This window comes from Lagopus muta, chromosome 8, assembly GCF_023343835.1.
Source record: "Lagopus muta isolate bLagMut1 chromosome 8, bLagMut1 primary, whole genome shotgun sequence".
In the NCBI taxonomy this organism is placed as follows: Eukaryota; Metazoa; Chordata; class Aves; order Galliformes; family Phasianidae; genus Lagopus; species Lagopus muta.
Genome location: NC_064440.1, coordinates 33,034,240 through 33,049,428, shown reverse-complemented (window position 1 = coordinate 33,049,428; position 15,189 = coordinate 33,034,240).

Sequence of the window (15,189 nt, the reverse complement as noted above, 5' to 3'; positions counted from 1 at the left end):
TGCAGCTGTGGCTAAGTGGAGAAAGAAGCATGGAAAGCAACACTCCTGTGCCCCACATGAGAGCATTCAGGCCTGCCTGCGTGCCGGGGAGCACAAAGCATGGGTGCATCAGCAGGCACAGCGGGGTGCTGGCCTCGTGTGCTGCTCTCTGTTGGTTAAAGCTGTGGGTTTTGGGGGTTTGGCACCTTCCAACTTCCCTAAAGTTTAGGGAGAGGTGAGGGGAGGTATATAATCCTGCTGGTTGTTTTTTTGTTGTTTTTTTAGTGTATGAGGTAATGAATGTCTTTAGTAGTTTAAAGGTGCTGTGAGAAGCTGCAGGGCATGTGTGGATGCCAGCGTTTTATGGAAGGGGTGTTTTTACTGCCAATGGACTTAAAAAAAAATCCCTGATATTAATAAGGCTGGGTATTATTGCATGTCAGACGTTACTGTGAATTATAAAGTACTTCTCACTCAGTGGGTAATGAAAACAGTTGGCGCTCAGCTCCAGTCGCTAAGGGTAGACAGCGGCAGCTTTATCTACAATAGCCAACTTGACCCAGAACTTTCTATCGTTTTAAATGATATTTTAGTGCTGCCTTTTGCTTTCACCTGAGCCTGGGGCAGCTTCAGCATTCACAGTGTGGATTCGTAGAGTTCTGAAAAAAAAAGAAACAAAAGAAGGGGACGCTGTGTGCTGTGGTGGTGGTGCACCCAGGCTGTGCTGCGCCACGTGTGCATGGATGCTCCTCGTGCAGCGCTGCAGTTGGTGCTCTTATCACACGGGCTGCTGTTCACAACTGTCATTCCTCTGCTGTGACACGTCATAGAAATGCCAAAAATATCTCCAGGAGAAAAGGAGTGGAGATGGGTGCAAGTGGAGAGCTGAATAATTGCTCTCAAGCGTGCTTGTTTTAAAAAAGCACCCTGCATTTAACACCGAAGGGTATTACTACAAAATAGCTGTGAGTTGGCAAACGCTCTGTCACAAGGGGACTCCTCAGGACCACAGTGGAGTATTATTGTCCCTCAAGTGTATTTGTATGTTTTTAATATGAAAAAGCAAGAGAGCAGGCCTGCTCAGAGCTCTGTCACTTTCTCTCGATAGCTCTTTAAATGCTTAGGTTGGGTATGGGTGTATCTCGAGAACTGGGGATTACAAGCACAGTGTAACGTTTTTTGAGGGGTAGGTGAAAGCTTCACACCTGAAAAATCTGATAAGCACCCAGCAGTGTGTTCAGCCCTTGGCAGCAGTGATGGGTGATGTCACTCAATCCACTCGGGATCTCCTGCCTTGTTCCTGACTAGGTTCGGTCCAGGTCAGTCCCATTTGGCATGGAGAAAAGCTCCCGCGTGAGCTGTGACACCAGCAGCAGAGCCAAATCAAGACAAAGATGGAGAAAGTTGGGTCAAAGGAGCTGCTGGTGGATTTATTTTCATCATACTTGGCAAGCCAACATTTTAGCTCGTGCTTATTTTATTAACAAGAATAAGTCCTAAATGTGATGTAAAGGAAGAGAAAATGCTCCCCAGTTCTTCAGATGCTGTCCTCCTCTGAGATACGAAGATGCATCAGGAAAACAGCAAGGAAGAATCTTTGGGATTACAGCAGCAGCCAAGGGAGCGAAACACAAGAGACACTGCAATTACCTCAGGGATGAGAATAACTTGCAGCCAGCCTTCCTCTGAAATGCAGGCGGAGAATGACCACAGATGCCTTACAGGAGACTTAATTGTCCTTGCCAACAAGGCTCATTATCCATACACAAACATATGTGCTGCTTTTTTAACAGCAAAGTGCACTTTTTCAAGAGAGTATTTTACATCTGAACTGCTTGAGTGTCAAATTAGATAAGTCTGGCTTGCCTTTAATTATGCCAGCCATTGGTTTGTGCAGAAGGAGAAGGGCTGTGCCTCTTCTGAAGGCACAAGAGGATTGCTATGTATAAAACAGATAGTTCCATCATTCCGCAGGAGCAATGCTAGAGATCAGCAGTGAGTTTGAATTCACATTTCAGACGGTTTTTGCTCTGGGTTTCAGCCAAGATCATCTTTTCAAGAGGTTTCTGCCTAGGTTTCTGCCTCCCATTGATTCAAGTTTACTTAAAATGAGAGGCGGACCTTGAGTCTGTTGCCCCACACCTCCTGCAGTCACTTGTACTTCAGCAGGCAGGTGGAACACACAGCCAGGCTAGACAAATAACTTTTTATCCTCATTCTGCATTCATGTAAAGCAGTGGAGAACCAGACCCCAGGGAAACGGGCAATTTCCTGCAGGTATTTAACAAGGTGCGTTAGGAAAACAGAAGGAGGACGGCGGTTGCCAGGACAGAATTGCCAAAGAAGCCATTTTCCCTCCTTGGGCTCCATTTTCAGGCTCCTTGCTTCTGATGAAGATGAGCCCCAGGTTTTTTTCCAAGGCCTTGTGTGCGTGGTGTGTTGGGAGGGGGCACAAACTGAGGAACATGGGGCAACTGGGAGAGCATCCAGGCAAGGTGGGCAGGTGGGGTGAAAGCTGTGAGGGGATTCGTCTTTTTTCCAAGGCATGGCATGGATGTGAACCAGGAGGCTGCTCACATCTTTGCAGCTTGGCCAGGTTTTTCAAATGATGAAGATAACTGCGGCGGTAATCAAACTGCTGGGTATTCCAGTGGGGAAAGCGTAGCTTTAACATGCCAAAATGCAGCCTCTGCCAAAAGCTGCTCGATGAACAAGATGGTTTTTGTGATCTGGTGTGCGCTTCCCTCTTCTCGTAAGCAAGAGTGAAGAATAACTGTTTTGGCAAGAGCTGGACGTGTGCTCTGTCCCATGGGCTGGCTGGCACAGTGCACCACGTTGGCAGAGCCTGGGCAGTCCTACAATTCACAACAAGTCAAAATCACCGGGGTTATTTTGTGTGCAATCTGGTGAGGTGCCCCAGGAGCCCCAGCACCGTGATGGAGCAGGGCTGACACAACCTCTGACATCTCCATGTGTGCAAAGCCCTTCTTTATTGCTTAGGAATTAAAAACTGATAGCCAGACCTGGTTCCTGTCAGGGCAAGGCACAGATCTCTCCCATGCATAGGACAGCAGACTTTGCAAGAGTATTTTTGGGGTGCTAAAGTTCTACTTTTTCTACATAATTACATTAAAACATGGAATTTTGTGATGAAAGCCATACTTATAATATTGAAAGCTTTTTAAAAGTCTGTATTCACAACGAGCTTAGCAGGAAAACATCTGTGTGTGCAGGAATGGGAACCTGATGCCTGCAGCAAGTCTCAGCTCATCCTATTTGCAAATATAAGTTCAGGTTTGAAACTCTTAACTCAGTGCTCAGTCTCTCATATTCATGTGAAAAAAACCTTTCAGAATCAACTCAAGATTTCTGTTGTCAGAGCAAGGCCACGAACTGAGCACCACTTCTAAAATCTCGAGGTGCTTTGTGTTCTTCATGCCAAAAATAGGGGGTGAGCAATGTGAGCGATGGCTGTTACTTCTCAATTAGTACTGAAGTGAGGAGTCCTGCCTGTTTGTACCGAATGCAGCATCAGCAAACCTGTGTGTGCAACCAAGCCCAGGCATTTCAAAAGGCTGAGGCATAAGTCACCATCCAGCAAGGGAGGTCAGGAAACCAGAAGACACTGTAGTCCATTCTAGTCGCCTTCTTTCCTCTTGCTGATGTCCCACTCTTTAGGACTTGGTTCTCGAGAGCCTTTCCCTGCTGAAGGTGCTCAACATTCACTTTTGTTTTTACCTCTTTTGTTACTCTGAGCTTTGACTCCAAAAAATGGGATTTATTGCTACAAAAAGTGGGATGGACACAACCCCACAAATCCTCTAATGAACCTAAAGTGTGAACAAGAGAAATATGATTCTATATCAGTGTATATGTAAGGGTAATGTGTAAGGATACGTCCTGCAGAGGGAGCAGTAGCTGTGCCCCGTGGTTGGAAGGAGCTGTGGGCACAAGAAGCAGCACAGGGTGGGGAATGGCAGGGACAAGGGGCACAGACACCTTTGTGTCCTTGTTTTGGTTCCCAAACCTGCAGTATTTGGCTCTGTGCGGTGTTCAAACATTACAGATCAAATGCTGCACAAATTAGATCTCTGGTTTTAGGGGAAAGCTGTGAGCGGACGACAAGGATGGAGAAATTTGGGCTTTTGTCCACGTGTGTTTGTGGAGCTGCTTTTCATGGAATCCCATGGGAATATCCTGGGAGGGACTGTCATGGAAGGGACCCACAAGGTTCCCTCTGAGTCTGATCCTGGCTGCACACAGCACCACCCAAACCCTGCATCTGAGAGCTGAGCTCAGGGCTGTGTTTACAACAAGTGCATGCTGTAGAAGTTCTCTCAAGACCAACAGCTGGCAAAGCTGCTGCCTGCTGGGCTCCTCTGTTCCCATTTTCAGCATGCTCAGGTGGTGCGGGGCTGTTTCAGGGCACATGGGGAGCTTTGCCAAGGAGCATGCAAAGGAAGGCTGTTCAGTGTGGGTGACTATTCCCCTCCCCCCCTTTTTTCCTTTCTTTCCCCCCAGACGGAGCCTTGGCACAACTTCTGGATCTCCTACGTTGCCATCTGATTGCGGCGCTCGTCTTGTGTGGCACTTGGCACCAACTGAAGGACTTTTAGGCAGGGTTTTTCACAAGGAACTGCGAAGTCTCTGCACGGTGTGAGCTCTGGAATTCACTTAGAAGGCGATGATAACTCCAAAATCTGCTGAAAAAGTAACCCTGGTCTCATCCTCTTGTGGCAGCCTGAAGCTTGGGCAGGTGAGGCTAGGCAGGCCACTCAGGGGTGGACATGAGGAATTGTGAGACTTTCTCCTAGTGACCGGGAAAGGACTGAGCGGAGGAAGTCAAGTAGGATGTTTAATTAACAGACTGAGGTAATGAGTGCATGCCCAGCTTCAGGACTGCTGGGAAGGTACATAAGTCAATGGGAAGGGCCAGGTGAGGTTTGGTAGATGTTAATCCTGTGCTTTGTCTGCTAAATCTCTGCTGAGATGAGCAGGCACTGGTTATGTGATGCTGGCTGTGGGACACTGCAAGCTTGGGAGAGCCTGGTTGGGTTTAATGCTCAGATTTCCCCAGTATGTGGATCCTGCTCTTAAATAACAGCAGTAAAGCTATTCTACATTCTAATGCATGATGGTATGATAAATGTCGTGAAACTGAATCCCATCTCTTCTAGAGCACCAAGGATTTGGGGGGCTTCTGCAGCTGCCCAATCCTGGGGCAGGAGAGGAGAAATGCTTCTGGGCCAGGGCTGTGCCAAGCCTCCCCTGTGGGCAGGCTGTAGGTGAAAAACAAGCGGGTTTGTTCCGTGCTGAACATGCCCACGTCTTGTCACACAAATGTGCAGCGTGCATGAAAACAAAAAACAAGCTGCAGATGGACACCGGCAACCTGTCACTAAGCACAAGCCTCTAGATTGAAAATAAACAAAATGCAGCAGCTAGAGACTCCTGAATGGGATCTGCACTACTTCCATCGCACGTATTGCCGTGTACTGATCATCGTCTTCAGCCTGGGCTTGAGTAGAAGAGCGGGAGCTGGATGAAGTGCCCAGCTTTGGGATCAACAAGCTGCTCTCTTGCTCCATAGTCTGTGCTGGTGTTGAGAGTAATCAAACTTCATCAGCACATAAAACAATTTGTTGAATGAGTCATAAACTCCTACACTTGTTATCAGCACCGTGGCGGTGCGTTCGAATGGGACAAAGCCCCTGGGAAATGTCAGCAAGCTTGGCCAGAGGAGATTCCTAATAAGTGTACCAGGCTCTGAGTTGCAGAACCCAGGTCTGTGTGTGTGCCCAGAGTAATTAAGAGGAGCAAAACACGTGTATTTCCAGTCATACACACTGTGGTTAAGAGAGATATTTAGGTGACCATCAAATTCAATTATTCTTTATTAGCAATGTACAGAGACATTTCTACAGCTCTGTAATTAATTTTAATTGTGTCTACGGGTTGACTTCTATCAGAGTTTCAAGTCAGATGCTGCCTGTATGTCCCACAAGGAGGAACACAACTGTGGGTGTACAGAGAGGCAAAAAGTGAAGGTTTGGTGACCTGTGCTACTCTAATGCTTTGTTTGAAATGTTCTGAGCACAGAGCTCCTCCAGAGCACGTCCTGCTGCACCCAGGGGCTGCATCTGGGACCTCTGCCCTTCAGTACAGAGCCCAGTGTTCGATATTCCCATCTACACAAAAAGAAGTGGAAAATGGAATTGACATCTGGTGCCACAGATGCTTTCTCCTTTACCATGATGTCTGGGAGAGGTGTGAGGGCCTCGCAGATGTTCACGGTTTCTCACTGTGGTTGGTTGGGGTTCCTTCCTCTCTCACTACTTCTCTCAGTGCTGTGGAGCCTCAGAACATGCCAAGGAGTTTCTCAAGTGCATGAACATGAGAGCAAGTCACAGCAGATGGGGGAGAGGCCTTAGAAGGTCTTTCTGCCGGTCTCTAAAAAACCTGGAGAAAGACAACAGCAGCCTGAGACCCACCGCTCCTGGTTCCCACTGTTGTGGAGGTGACATGTGTGTAAGTGCCATCAGGTCACCCTTGGGCTGGGCTGGGGAATGGAGAACACTGCAATGCGGGGACAGGGCCAGAGCAGGGCATGTCCTGCACATCCCTAGGGGGAATGGTCTTAAACTGAGACAGAGGAGTTTCAGGTTAGATATTAGGAGGAAGTTTTTCACCCAGAGGAAGGTGAGGCACTGGCACAGGTTGCCCAAGGGGGCTGTGGATGCCTCATCCCTGCAGGCATCCAGGCTGGATGTGGCTCTGGGCAGCCTGGGCTGCTGCTTGGTCACCCTGCACACAGCAGGGGGTTGGAACTGGATTAGCATTGTGGTCCTTTGCAACCCAGGCCATTCTGTGATTGTATGATTCTATGATTCTGTGCTCATCTGCCTGTGCCATGACACGGACAATCCCGCATGGCATCAAAGTGTTTATGTTGCATAGTATTTTATCACAACTGGTTTTGAAAGGACTAGGTGTTGAAGCACAAAGCACTGTTGTGAAGTATAACCTTTACCACGGCTGAGAAAATATTTACCCTGTTTTTGTTTGCTGATGAAAGACCATCTAGTGGTGCAAGGGAAAAAAAAAAAGCAGCAAACTGTGCTTCTTTTTAATTGCAGCCTGACTTTTGATCAGATGTGTATTTGGGGTTGGGGGAGGGGAAGGAAAGAAAAAGAAACGAGACAGAAATGTGGCTTTGTGTGCGTTCTGCACTGCATTATTATTCAGTAAGCCCTAAACCACAAAAGCTCCTCCGGGAAGGTTCATTATCACATTAAGCACCAGGTAGGGAGGGGATGCGTGGCTGGCAGCAGCAGCAGATATTTCACTTTGTTTGGGTTTGTCCCCCTCCCTTTTGGGGGCTGTAGAAGAAAACAGAAGAAGTTCAAGGTGCAGTTGCATGGAGGAAAAAAACAACAACACAAAACAACCCCAAACCAACAGAGCAGCAAGAGGCGAGTGAGTGCAGTGCAAGGTGCTGGAGGCACATGACAGCTTCATGGGCATCTGCTCAGCATTGCCCCGGCACCTTTGTCTGCCCACTGCAAGGAGCAGGGATGCAGGTGTGTTTGCTTCCCAAATTACTGATTTGTGATGGTTCAGTTTGGGGGTGCCCCACTGAGCCAGCGGGGAGAAAAGGAGACGGGGTTTGGTGAATAAAAGGCATGAGGTGGGTTTCAGGTGAATGGCAGTGGCTGCTTGCTGACAATATCCTGGCAATCAGGGCTGGGTGTTTTTAAACCTCTCCAAAAGAAGACATGGGCCATATTCTCAAAGAAATAATGCGTTGTTCCCTCCCCTCGCCCCCCAGTAGTGCATAAGACATTAAAACACGTTCATTCTGCTTAGTTCACCTGGTTTTAGAAATCAAAATGCCTGCGTGGATTATGCATATGGGTTAAAAAATCCTCTTCTTCTTGCGAGGGAATTCCACGGCTTCAGGAGTGACTGCCTCCCCAGTTTGTGCCTTTAAAAAAATGCAAAGATACATCACTTGCGCGTTACATTTTATTGATGTTACTGTAAAAATACATATTTGCTTGCATTCCTAATTGGGGAAGCACAGATGGCAGTGGCTTCTGTTGGAGCGATATGCTCTTTAAAATATCTGCTAACATTACAACAGCGTACAGTCATTAAAATGACTGCGTGCCCGTATGTGACAGGAGTTTCGTGCTGGGGAAAACAAGTTTCTCTCTTTTTTAGGGAGGGAGGCCTGGATTAACCCGTGCTTGTGCTCACGCCTGGCGCACGGGGATGAGCCCAGCAGGTTTGGGATCACCTCTTTGAGCAAAAGAAAAGGATGAGCAAGGCGGCATGGACTGCAGGTAGCTCCTCTTCTTCAGAAGAGCCCTTTCGTTCCCTCTTCCCATCCAAACCAAGCTGTCACAAGCAACTGCAGAGCAAGTGAGCAGCACTTTGCAGAGCGCCTGCAATGTGTTGGCAGCAAGCAGCCAGAGCACGCCAGGAGTGGGGGTTGCTCTCAGCAAACTCATTTTACAAGCAGTTTTGCTCAGGAAGCCGCTGCAGGAGGGTATCTCGTACTCTGTGACACCTTCCTATCTCAGAGAGTTTGCTTTTGAACCAAGGGGTTTTTTGGCTGATGCCAGCAATTCTCTCCTGTCCCCTCTAGTCTCCTGGGTCAGAGTGGCAAAGGAGCTGTATGGTGGTATACAATGGTGATAGGCTCACTGTAGGGCTCTAATAGCAGGCTTGCCCTCTGATCAGCCGTAACTGGGCTGGGAGCATCATGGACGTAGATGCATCTGATAGTTAAACACAGAGTGGGATTTGCTAACTGGTTGGTTCCCCTCCACTATTTGGGAGTTGAACTTAGTGGGGAGAGAGAAAGGTTTGGAGGATTTGGAGGGCAAGAAGGAAAGGCATTTTTAGCCCTAGCTCAGAGTTTCCCTGATGGCAGCAAAGCTGGATGCTTGCTTCTGGAGTGGGAAGCGTTTTTGGTGGGGATGTGGTGTTTTGCAAGGCTGGTGGGGAGGCTTCAGTCAGCTGGGCGCCCGATGCCCGAGCCTCGCAGTGCGCATCGCCCCGCAGGGCTGCTCCGTCTTTGAAGTCAATAGAAAAATTATCCTCTCCTTTGATGCACTTTGCATTGGGCCTTTCAAGTCACGTGAAAGACACCCGTGTTATTAAACCACCGGCAGCAGAAACACTCTGTCGGTTACATCGGCTTTTATTTTTTAATGGCAGTGGTAGGTTTAGCCTTGGGCACTATCTGAGGCTCATAAATAACGTATGTCAAGTGTAACACACCTACAGAAGAGCCACAGAAGGCAGAAGACTTGGCTGTTTATCTCCCTGCATTTTTCAGTAACGAGCCACTCGTACCTTAGGAGGGGTGGATGTCCTCTAGCATTCATTAATAAAGCATCCTCAAACAGCCAGCCTTCTCCTTGATCGTGCAGGGCTAATGCGATAAATATCTTCTTTCCACGCTCTCCTGACAACTGAAAGACAGGAATGCAGTCTAACTTAAAACAGCAGTCATGCAAGAATATTACAGATTTCACAGCACAGCAAAGCCAGGGCTTCCCGTTTGGGAAGAGTGGGGCATTTGGCGGGAGCGGGTTTAGAGAGTGTGCTTGCTGTAGGATGACTGGGGATGTCAGCCTGAAATGCTGCTCCAAAGAGGGTTTGTTTTGAAGCTGTTTGACCCCTTAAAAGGGAAGAAAGAAAAAACAAAAAACAACAACAAAAAACAAACGAGGTCAGCCATGAAAGGGAATTTAGTAGCTGTAGCTCATCCATAAATATTTGCTTCTGCTCCCAGGTGGCTGATTCCTCTGGTTTGACTCTTAAAAGAAGAATACCCATGGTGCATTCCATTTAAAACCATCCTGCTTCCAAAGCTTGTTAACCACCCAATGCTGGTAGCAGGGAGAAGGGCCAGGAAGGACACAACCGTTCCCCATAGCTGTCAGCACACTCCTGTGCTGCCCCAGCAGACAGCTTTGGATTTGCAAAGGAATTTTACCATCCAGGGTGACCTTTAGTTCTTAGGAGACGACGCATTCCTAGTGGTGTCCTTCTGTTACAGTTCGTTTCCATTTCCCCTCTATTCACTTTTGTCCTTCCCAGCTGGACCAGTGACCTCACTTCCAACCCAACCACCTCTGATTCTTGAAAGTAGTCTGGCTATAAAATAGAGAGCCGGGGCGTTCAACCTGTGTTTTTCTCCCTACAAACTGCACTGAGATTAAGGTAGCCAAGCGACAGACTTTTTTCAGCAGCAGCCCTAGGAAAAAAGCTAAAATAGTGTTAAAGTCATTGCTGAAGATTTGGGGTTTTGTTTAGCTAACCACAAATGCAACTGGAACCAGCCTGGTAGGATACAGTTGCAGCAGAAGCAGGCAGGTGTTAAATAGCACACCCCGGGCTTCGGCATCCTCCAGCTTGGCAGCTTTGAGGTGGTTTCTGACTAATAGGCCCTAACTTCTTGTTCAGCTTTGAGGAGCCTGGGCTGACGCTCACTGAGCCCCCGTGCCCCCAGAGCTGGAAGCCACAAGAATTCAAAGCTTGGGAGGCTCAGGTCGTCCCACAAAACCGTGTCTCAAACAAGCCTGCTCCAAGCAGCAGCCCTGAAAGCAGCTCTTGCATGTGGGCAGAAGCACTCAAGCCCTAATAATTCTGTTTGTGTGAAAATGCCTCTTGGATGTTCAGCGCTTTCCATGCAAACTACTGAACAGGAATTTGATGTACAAAGCGTGCCACAGTTAGTTTCTGACAGGGCACGAGACGGCTGCTTACAGAGTAGCTCGAGGAGACGAGTTGGTGAACAGGAACACTCCAGATCTCTTGTACAAAATGAAGCTCCCGGCCTTGCAAACCCCACTTTCTGCTGGTGAGGGGAGCAGAAACAAAACCGACTTGGAGCAGAGGAATGGGGTGGGTGCAGAGAGGAGGGGCCCCAGCCGGGTCCCTGCATCCCCCAGCACATCTGGAGGCCACAGCTGGGCAATGAGGTTGTGGCTTGCCCTGCTTTCATAGGGACGTGCAGAGAAGATTTCTGGGGGAAAGGAGAAGGAATTGAAGCAGACACAAGAAATGCATGAGGGAGACAGCTCCTCCCTGCAGACCATAGGGAATTCTCCCTTGGACCTGCGTTTCTTCTCTTCTCTGCATCCCTTTGCTGCAAAACCGAGCTCTTAAATGCTGTGGGTGGGGAAGAGGCGAGTATTTTGCAGGGGCTGTCAGCACCATGTTTTAGCTTTGGTGTGTTTTATTTTTCTTTTACAGAGAACTCAAAACTGAGAACAGGGTTTTATCAAAATGTGCCTTCTCACACACCTGGTAGGAGGGAGGAGGAGGGACTTTTTTTACCTGTAGAACCGAAAGGAATTAAAGCATCTCTGCAGAGCCTAAAAACGTTATTGCTCCTGCATTTGCTCAGAAGCCAAGGAAGAACAGAGTATAATTTTAAAGCCTTCATTCTGCGCCTTTGAAACAAACACTCTTCATTCTGATAAATGATTAAAGCGCCAGCAATTTATTTTTTAAAGGAAAAGATCACAGGAATTGCAGAGCTCCACTCCCAGAGTCAGATGTGAGTTGGTCCTTGCTGAGGCTGTGGTGCTTCCCACTGTGGTAGCACAGGAAGCAAAAGGGCTGACCTGAAATAATGGCAATGAAATTGTAGCTTTAGTTTTCTCCATGTGCTTGATACAGCCTACGTCCAGCATTGTGACATATAGTGACACTGGGGGCAGTTATAGCCAGTTTGGTTCCTGTTTTGGTGGGTTTTTTTGTGTGTGTGTGTATGTGTGTGTGTGTGCTTGGGCTTAGTCGTTACAAGCAATGTTATGGACAAACATGTAGGTGTAAGATTTTATTCTTCCTCTGCAACCACAGATAATGAAGTTTTACCAACTCCCTTTTATTATGGTAATCTAAAACTGTATCCTGTAATAGGATCATAAACATTTAATGCAACTCAATGCTGTATGAAGAAAAATAGCAACATAGGCGTCCAAGGGTGGACAAATGGATTGGAGAACAAAATCAAAGCAGCCCAGGCATCGCCTGCCCAGAGCATCAGCATGACGTGTCCCACACTACATGACAGGGTGCTGGGCTGTGCTGTGAGCCACATGGGATGATTCACGGCACAGAACATCTCTGCTGGAGGCAGATTTGTCCTTTGCAAGGCTGGTCAGGATCTGCTAGCAGGGCCTGGGGCACCGTGCTCTTCTTCCTACCTGCATGTGAGCCTAACGGGCTCCAAGAGCAGAGGGGGCCGCAGCCCTGCACCATCCACCCCTCTGCCCTGCTCTGCCTGCCTGCACATCACCCAGCACTCTTGCCTAAAGCACTTGTGGGGTTTTGCCCTGGGTTTATCCAAAGGGTTGTGCTGAAAGGCAGCCTTCATCTCCGTGGTGTTTCCTACAGTTTCAATGCTATCCGCCATGTTCTGCGGGGACTTCAATGTATCAGCTCATCACTAACTTTAAAAGAAAGGGATGTTAATTACTCTGACACCATGAGAAGCAGAACTACTGCCTAACTGACATTCACTGCGTTTCAAAGAGCAGATGTATAGTATTATAGCACGGCAGTTACGTTAAGCCTGCACAATAGCAACAGGAAAAGCTGATAGTAAACATCAAAATTATCTGCCTTTCACCACAGAAAAAGAAAGTTAAAGTGCAGTGGAAAGTTTCGACTTGTTTTGTAAATCACCCCTCTCTTTCCTGCCCTAGAAACCTTCTGGTGGGGGAAGCGTTCTGACGGGAGGAGGCAGCAGGCAGCCTGCATGACCCTAATTCTGTTCTGTGGGAGCCTGCTGTTTTGTGGGGATGTGCTCATGAGGTCCAGCCCCCAGTCGCCATTAAGTGCCCCAACACTTCACTTTGCTGTGCCCAAATTGGCATCCTAACACAAACATGTAGAGGTAGCAGATGACAGATGATTTGGTTTTCTTTTGGGGCAAACCCAAACCTGGCTGGAAGCCCTGTAGTTTCTGCTGCCCTCTGTGTCATGTTGGGTATCGCTGGTGCTCAGCAGCATGAGCTCTGGTTTATGTGGAGGGGATAAGGTGCAGAAAAAAAGGTCTGGAATGCCTTCCAAGTTGTGACACCACCCTGGGTCTCATTTGTTAAAAACAGTAGCAAGAAATCATTGGACACTGAGTGCTTTTAACTCTGAACGAGGAACTTGACCGGCATAAGGCCAACAAAGTGATTCCTCAGTTGTTCTGCATCAGTTTTCCTTTCACAGAGCCTTTGCTGGGCACTTCTTTCTGTCCACATTGCAATCCGTTGCCTTGCCTGCAGCTGTGGGCTAACAGATGATTAAAAGTAGCCCACTTTTTTTCCATCATTTTTTCTTTTTCAACAGAAAACTTGAAATTTAACACACTATATATATATATATATATAAGGACAGTGGAATAATTTCCATCCAGCGTGCTGCTTTTTTCCTTAGGGAAATGGAAGGCTCCAAGTCTAGAAGTGTGCTTCCAAAAGTAGGAAACTTCTGTTTTGTGGCAGACGTTTTTCAAGTTTGGCAGAAACCAAAATGCAAAACAAGATGTTTGGGGCTTTGATGGAAAACGTTCCATCAAATTGCATATTTTTCTGTCCACTGAGATAAATGGTAAAGGACAAGTCTTCAGGCACTATAAACTTGCATGGTAAGTTTTGTTTTCCACATTTCTCCTATTCTGCACTAGTTAAATCAGCAAATGTTCAGTAGTTTTGAGTAATTTCTGCCTTTCCCCTGCGATGTTGGCCTTAGTATTATATATGGTGTAGGTTGTGGCCCAAAATGAATAGCCTGGCATTGAGAGCAATGTAGTGCAAACTTCATTTCATCCTCACAGCTTTCATATAGCCGTACTGTAGGTGAGCTTTTCTCCCCCTCTTTGCTTTAGAGAAAATGGGGAACATCGTTGTGAGAAGGGAAGCTTCAAAAATAATGTGTGATCTGGAAGAGTGAGAGCATAAATTATCGGAGACAACTTTCAACATCTACATTTGCAAGTGTTACAATCAGACACGTTTTAGAAAGTAAACTGTAGTAGTTTTAAGATAAATGGCTCCCCAGAGGAAAGCAATAAATAGTACAGCCACACGCTCACTGTGCCTCGGCTGGGTATTTCCATTATTGATGAAAAGGTAGAAAGCAAGCTACAATTCCACAAAGCCCTTTGATCAGTGTATTTTTGAAATAACTTTAAAAATAAATTTAAAAAACAAAAGAAAACAAAGCAAAACAAAAAGCCACGGAAAGGTAATTGAAAGACTGGAAATTGTCTATGGATTTTAAATATGCATGAAGGGCAAAAAAACTGGGATGAGCACACAGTTTCCCTTGAAATCTCTCCTCTTTATGAATGATACTGCAAAAATGGTTAAATCACCAGATACCAGTTCTAGTTCTGTACCTTCTGCTGCCTTTTCTGACTCTGACATCCATTGCTTCTTGCATCTATGGGCTGTAATCTCTTTGAGCCTTTGATGGCCTTGGGAGACTTCAAGTAAACACTAGGTACTGGTAGCACTAGTGCGTATGTGCAGGAATTCAGGTTGGAAAATATGTCTTTGGAACTCATCTAATCCAACCTTCTAATCAGGGCTAGCTGCAAATGGAGAGCTTGGTTTAAGAGTTTTATTTGACTGGGACCCAGACCTGCAAATTGGGGAGAAAAGGTCTCCATCTTGCACTCTGCCGAAAGGAAGGCAATGGGAACAAAGCACCTGCACTTCTAACTAACAGCTCCCAAAGCAGTTGTCTCATGACAGAAACAGAGCTGGTGAATTCATGGAAATACTGGTTGTGACTCATAAACAAGCTTGCATTGGAAGAACTGTTAAAACTGTCTCTTGGGGTTTCCTCCCAGAATACACACAGCTTACAAGAAGTGCCTGGATTGCACGTCTGGACTGGGTGTCTGGATTTCTGTGCGCATACTGAGCGATCTTGTTGAAGGCATGGGCAATCAGAAAGCTGTTCGTCCTTGACGTTTTCCAGGGCTTCAGCATCTTGAAGTTCCTCGTTTCGCAGGGAACCCTCATCCAACAGTCTACATAAACAAACTACACATGGTAAAGAACGTGATTAGTCTTTACCCAGGAGCATTGTAACTTTACTGCAACACTTTCATCAATGTGATCTTAGGGAAATCTATGCACTGCTGGCCTTGAAGATTCTCTATGTTTCTTTTTCCCTCTGATGGCT